Here is a 7,500-nt window from a genome sequence, read left to right on the forward strand (position 1 = left end):
TCTCTCTCTCTCTCTCTCTCTCTCTCTCTCTCTCTCTCTCTCTCTCTCTCTCTCTCTCTCTCTCTCTTCGTGAACACAGAAAACATGTCAAACTATCATTAGTGTACAATCACAAAAATGTTCTCCAACACCGGACTGACTTCCACCAGTGATAAACAAACGGATACTTCACTGCTCCTCTACACTGCCACAACCATACATCCACGTACCCTTCGTCTCCTCACTACTGGCTTGCACTATTATCTCGAGTTTTGGGTGTGATTGGACGATTTCATTGACTTTAGGAAGGGTCTATGGGTGTCAGAAGATTAATGGCCAGAGACTACATTATTTTAATCCCACCCACATAAGTTTGTGAAGCTGTATACAAACACCAATATTAACGCGTCATAGTACTGGAGAAGTTAAAGGTTACACTGATATCCGTCTGGCTGGTGGTGGCGAATCTTTGCCTATCTACCAACTACAATCTTGAAAACGTTCTTCGAGACCTCACTACCACTGATCACAAGTATTTCCCAAAGCCACAGAGATCTATAGTCGCATTCTTATTAGTCTTCTCTTTGGCTGGTGGTGCAAAATCATTCCTATCTACCACTACAACCTTTAAAACGTTCTCCACACGCAATATCTCAGACCACAAGTATTCCCTAAGGTCACAGAGATCTGTGTATATTCATCCTTTCTTTAATCTTTTCTCTTGCTGGTGGTGTAGAATCTTTGTCTATATCTACCACTACAACCTTTAAAATGTTCTTCCACATACCAATACCTCTGACCACAAGTATTAGAGGAGGAGGAGGAGGAGGAGGAATACAAAGAATACATAGGAAGGAACAGACAGCAACAGCCCTACTGGGCCTAACGAGGCTGTCTGTGTGCCAGGAGGAGAAGGACGAGGACGAGGACGAGGAGGAGGAGAAAGAGAAAGATGAAGAGGAGGAGGAGGAGAAGGAAGAGGATGACAACAACAACAACAACAACAACAACAACAACAACAACAATAACACTGCAAGGAAACCCCCCTGAGAAGAAGATTCCCACACCTTTCATTTCCACCCACAAGAAGAGAGAACAATGTGGTTTTTGAAGACCTATCCATGATCCACGTAACGATGTCACCAACACTTCCTTTTATGCAGAAGAGACATCTGGCCAAGGGGGAAAAAAATAGGCCCACTGAGTTGCCAGTCCCCTTTAAACACACGTGAGTTAGCCAAAATTCAGGGATAAAATTTACAAGCCATACACAGCCAAGACTATTGACATTAATCTCTTCAATACCAGGACGTGTTTCCATATTCATTCTAGTTACTATTTTGGTGATTTTGGCCATTATTATTATCATTATTATTTTTTTTGTGTCCATAGATCCTTCCAAACGCAAATAAAACCGTCTAATCACACCCAAATATTAAGTTAAAAACGTGTCCCAGTTAATCTCTCCAATACCAGGACGTGTTTCCATATTCATTGTGGTTACTTACTATTTGGTGATTTTATACAGCTTCAGAAACTTGTGTGGGAGTTAGAATAGTGGAGACTGTGGCCATCAAACTTCTGACCTCCATAGACCCTTCTTAATGTCAATAAAACCGTCCCATTCTACTCAAATGTCAAGATAAAAATGCATCTCAGTATTGAAGGGGTAAAGTGGTATAAGGGACAAAGCAAACGTGACGTAAAAAAAATTGCCAGGGTCAGTTTGATTATACTAGGACAAACCCGCATTCAGAACACTTTGCTCTCTCACCACCACTGTTTTGCAAGGTCACAGAGATGATTAGAGGGGTTTTCAAGAGTGTTTCTCCAGTTAATGGTGTAGAAATCTTGTCACTCTGCCTCTAGAACCGTAAAAACACCATAAAAATTTTGTATAACCTTAAATAAAGCCTTTTGAAATAGTGAAGGTGAAGCACAGAATTCTTTGAGAGAGCCGTATTTTAAAACGCTTTGCTCTCTCATATCAGTTTTTCCAAAGGCTCACATGTTGAAGATACTCGTGTTTTCAAGGATCTTTTTATGGATCTGGTGATGGATTGGTAAGATTGGGAAGTAAATTAGAAGGAGAAACTGTCTTGAATACCCGCCTAGTCGTCTCTGTGGCCTTGCAAAAATGATCGTGGTGAGAGAGCAAGGCGTTTGTAAAGACAGGCGAAGCAATATTGAGTTGAAGGTTGGCAAAGTGATAAAGGCTCATATCCTCAAACAATTCTGTGCTTCACCTCCACTTAAAAAGGCTATTACCTAAATTTACACGAGTTTTTTTAAAGTGATTTTGTGGTTCTAGAGGCAGAGTGACATTTCTCCATTATTAACAGGAAACACTCTTGAAAACCCTGCTAGTCATGTCAGTGGCCTTGGAAAATAGACATGGAGAGAGATCAAAGCGTTTTAAAGAAAGTTTGTATGATTCTATAGGCAGAGTGACAAGATTCATACATTATTAGCAGGAGAAACTCTTGAAAACCCCGCTAGTCATCTCTGCGGACCTTGAAAATAATTGTGGTGAGAGATCAAAGCATTTTTAAGAAAGTTTGTATGATGCTAGAGGCAGAGTGACAAGATTTCTGCATTAACTGGAGAAATACTCTTAAAAACCCCGCTAATCGTTTCTAGGGCCTTGGAAAATAGTCATGGAGAGAGATCAAAGCGTTTTACAGAAAGTTTGTATGATTCTATAGGCAGAGTGACAAGATTCATACATTATTAGCAGGGGAAACTCTTGAAAATCCCGCTAGTCATCTCTGTGGCCCTTGCAAATAGTTGTGGTGAGAGAGCAATGCGTTTTAAAGAAAGTTTGTATGATTGTATAGGCAGAGTGACGAGATTCATACATTATCAACTGAAGAAACACTATTGAAAAACCCGCTAGTCATCTCCCTGGCCTTGGAAAATAATCGTGGAGAAATCAAAGCGTTTTTTTAAGAATTTTTTTTTTTTATGGTTCTAGAGACAGTGACAAGATTCTTACATTATTAGCAGGAGAAACACTCTTGAAAACCTCACTGGTCATCTCTGTGGCCTTGGAAAATAGTCGTGGAGAGATCAAAGCGTTTTAAAGAAAGTTTGTATGATGCTAGAGGCAGAGTGACAAGATTCATACATTATTAATTTGAGAAACACGCTTGAAAACCTCGCTAGTCATCCGTGGCCTTGGAAAATAATCGTGGAGAGAGATCAAAGCGTTTTAAAAAGTTTTTATGGTTCTAGAGGCAGAGTGACAAGATTCTTACATTATTAAAGGAGAAACACTCTTGAAAATTCCGCTTGGAAAATAATCGTGATGAGAGAACAAAGTGTTTCTGTAGAAGTCCCAGCGTTCTAGGACAATTAGGAGCCGAGAGATGGGGGGGAGAAGTATAAATAAATAAATAAATAAATAAATAAATAAATAAATAAATAAATAAATAAATAAATAAAAAGTCTGCAGATGCTACTTAAGGAAAACATCGAAACAGAGCTACAGAAAAAAGAAAACAAACTGGTCCCATTAGAGAGATCGCCGCTCAAAATGCTGAAGTCTGAAACGTCTGCAGAATCACACAGGAAGTTTTTTTTTTTTTTTTTATACCATGTGGGCTTTTCACGGGAATTTCTGGGCTAAAGGGGATACTTATTAAGGGTACCTCCTATTTCAAAGCCCACCCGCTAGGAAACCGTTGCCTACAGTGAGGAAGCCCAACCTACACTCAGACCGTAGACAGGATTCGAACCCGTGCGCTTGGAGACCCCTCGGACCCCAAAGCACGCACGGATCCACTGTACCACGGCGCCCAGTTTCGCACAGACTGGCCGTGTTACCGAAGCTTTCCTACAAGTCTCGCGGCGGACCAAAGTCTCATAAAGGGAGAGGAAGGCAACAGTTCTCCAATAGTGTGGCGGTGGAATGGATCAGAGGCGGCGGCGAGAGTGTGTGTCAGTGTTGAGTCATTGGGAGGCTTTGAGAGATTGGTTAAATTAATGTATAGATTGAGAAACAGGAAATGAGAGACGTGTTTCATACAGGACTGCCACGTGATTTCCCGACTTGCCAACTTTTCTGCTCTCTCTCTCTCTCTCTCTCTCTCTCTCTCTCTCTCTCTCTCTCTCTCTCTCTCTCTATATATATATATATATATATATATATATATATATATATATATATATATATATATATATATATATATATTTGCAACATTTAATTCTTTATTCACTCTAACTAGGGCGTCATTCATTATCTCTCTCTCTCTCTCTCTCTCTCTCTCTCTCTCTCTCTCTCTCTCTCTCTCTCTCTGCAGATTTAACCCTCTGGACAAGGGCAACAAATATATGAAAAAAATGGCCTACTTGATTGCCAGTCCCCTTACAGATTGTGAGAGTTAGATCATTCTGGAGCTAATGTCTTGAAAGTGGCTAGTTTTGTGTAGTTTTTGTTCTTCTTGCCCAGATTTTTTTTCATTACGTCATGGCCTATAGCCTGTAGGCCTACTTGAAGAGTATATGTGGGGAAGCGCTGTTAAGCTTCCGAACATTAGTGGCGCGGGCAATCTTAATTATAGTGTTAGGGATATTAGGGCCCATATCACCACCCAAGCGCATCTACGTAACCACCTGGAACCTGGGTATCATGGTGACGTGTAGCTAACTTTACACCACTCCACAAATGGCATAGCTTCAAAACGGTATGTGGTGGGATTCGAACCTACGAGTGGACGTCTCCCCAATCCCACCACCACCACCTTATGCACTACGCCGCCGCCTCTCACATGATAAAATATGCTGGTACACTACCCCGCATCGCCACTGCTCTCAGAAGGCTCTAGCTAAAGTACCTGGGATTTTTCTTTACCTCTTCAGTATCAAGACACGTTTTCATATTCATTCTGCTTACTATTTTGGTGATTTTATACACCTTCAGAAACTTATGTTGCGATTAGAATAGTGAAGACTCTGGCCATTCGTTATTCTTCTGACCTAAATAGACTCTTCCTAATGTCAATAAAATCTAACTATGCCCAAAAATTACGGTAAAAATGCATCTCAGTCTATGTGGTGATTTTACACAACTTCAGAAGCTTATGTGGGGGTTTAGAATTGTGAAGACTGGCCATTAATCTTCTGACCTCCAAAGACCCATCCTAATGTCAATAAAATCGTCTAATCATACACAAAAAATTAAGGTAAAAATGCATCTTAGTACTGAAGGAGTTAAGCATGTTTCTATTGTTCTAGTGGCAAAATAACACAATTCATACATTTCTAACAGGACAAACACTCGTGATAACTCGACTTATTATCTCTACACCGTGAAATAAATTGACATGTATTTTTAAGGACATTTTCTTTATAGGTGTGTTGAGAAGGTAATATGATTCGTACATTATTAATAGGAGAAACACTCATGACAACCCGGCCGATCATCTCTGTGGCCTTTGAAAATAGTAATAATGAAGTGACACGGCATTTTTTAAGTGTTTTTAAATAGTAGTAGTGATAGATAAACCACATTTCAATATTACCAACAGGAGAAACACTCGTGACAACCCGGCCGATCATCTGTGGCCTTTGAAAATAGTTATAGTGAAGTGGCACGGCATTTTTAGTGTGTTTTTGTTTTCTTCCCCACGTGAAAAGCCCACATGGTATAAATAAATAAATAAAAAAAATACTCGTGAAGGTTCTAGTAACAAGTTAACAAGATTTCAACAACATCATTAACATAAACACTTTTCAGAAATAAACATAATTTCTTTCATTTTCTTCTTTATTTATACCATGTGGGCTTTTCACGGGCTAATCTGGCCTTGGAAAAATAAATAAGGTACAGCTACACGTGTTTTTATTACCATTATCATATTTCTAGAGGGAGATAAACAAGATTCCTACATTACCAACAGGAGATACGCTACTCATCCTTTTGATCTTGGAAAATAGTGGTGAAGTGACACGGATTTTTAAGTTTGTTTGTACGGTTCTAGTGACAGAATGACGAAATTTTTTGATTAATAACTGCACAAACACTCGTGAGAACCCAGCTAAACATCTTTGTGGCCTGAGAGAGAGAGAGAGAGAGAGAGAGAGAGAGAGAGAGAGAGAGAGAGAGAGAGAGCATACCAGTTGAAGATAGGACTGGAACATGATAAGAAGTGCATTGGTTTAATATATGAAGGGGAAGTATCGCTTGGTTTGATGAGAGGCGGTGAGAGGAACACATGCCAAGAACAATAACAAATTGAAGGTACAAGAAGCTGTCAGGCCCACACATGGCAGTCCCTGTGTGAGCAAAGCGACTCAATTCCACCTATCGTCGCTTTTTATCCATAATTTTATCTAATCTTTTAAATCTCTTAGGGAGGGAAGACAATGCTTATCTATTTTTTTTTTTCTTTTTAGCTTGATTTTTATGTGTTTTTTCTGTCAAAGAGGGAATACTTCACTTATTTGGCTACTGTGTTTAATTTTTCCTGTGTGTTTTTGATGCTGTAAGAACATAAGAACAGATACAGTGAGGGAAGCTTTAAGAGGCTGTCAGGTCTGTGTGTGGCAGTCCCTGTGTGAGTAAAGCTACTGTTTCCACCTATCATTGCTATCCATAACTTTACCTAATCTTTTAAATCTCTCTATTGACTCACCACTAACAACATGACTGAGTCCCTTCCATTCATCAACCATTGTTTCAGAGAACTACTGCCTTCTCTTTCCTTCCCTAAACCTAAATTTCTCAAGGTTGAACCCATTATTTGTGGTTCTATCCTGGCTGCTGATCCTGAGAACTTTGCTCATGTCCCCTTTGTTGTAACCCTGTACCGCTTAAACACTTCTATCAGGTCCCCTCTAAACACACGTCTCTCTAAGGAATACAAATTTAGTATCTTCAATCTCGCTTCGTAGTGAATATCCCTCATCCATTGTATCCTTTCAGACATTCTCCTTAGCGCTGCTTCTAACAGACCTGTATCCTCCCTATAATGTGGCGACCAGAACTGTACACCATATTGTAGATGTGCCAAATATAACTATAATATTACTTTGGGACTCCTGCTTTTAACTCCTTCAGTACCTTGACGTGTTTCCATACTCATTCTTCTTATTACATATTTGGTGATTTTATGCAGCCTCAGAAACTTATGTGGGGATTGAAATAGTGAAGACTGTGGCCATTAATCCTCTGACCTCCATAGACCCTTCCTAGTGTCAATAAAATGGTTTAATCATGCACAAATCTCAAGGTAAAAATGTGTTTCTCAGTACTGAAGGGGTTAAAATAGTGAAGACTGTGGCCACTAATCCACTGACCTTCATAGACCATTCATAATGTCAATAAAATGCTCTAATCGTACACAAATCTCGAGGTAAAAACGTGTCCCAGTACTGAAGGGGTTAGAATAGTGAAGACTGTGGCCATTAATCCTCTGACCTTCATAGACCATTCCTAAGGTCAATAAAATGTTCTAATCATACACAAATGTCAAGGTAAAAATGCGTCCCCGTACTGAAGGGATTAACACTACTGAAAAT

The sequence above is a fragment of the Portunus trituberculatus genome, chromosome 5 (genome assembly GCF_017591435.1).
Source record: "Portunus trituberculatus isolate SZX2019 chromosome 5, ASM1759143v1, whole genome shotgun sequence".
In the NCBI taxonomy this organism is placed as follows: domain Eukaryota; kingdom Metazoa; phylum Arthropoda; class Malacostraca; order Decapoda; family Portunidae; genus Portunus; species Portunus trituberculatus.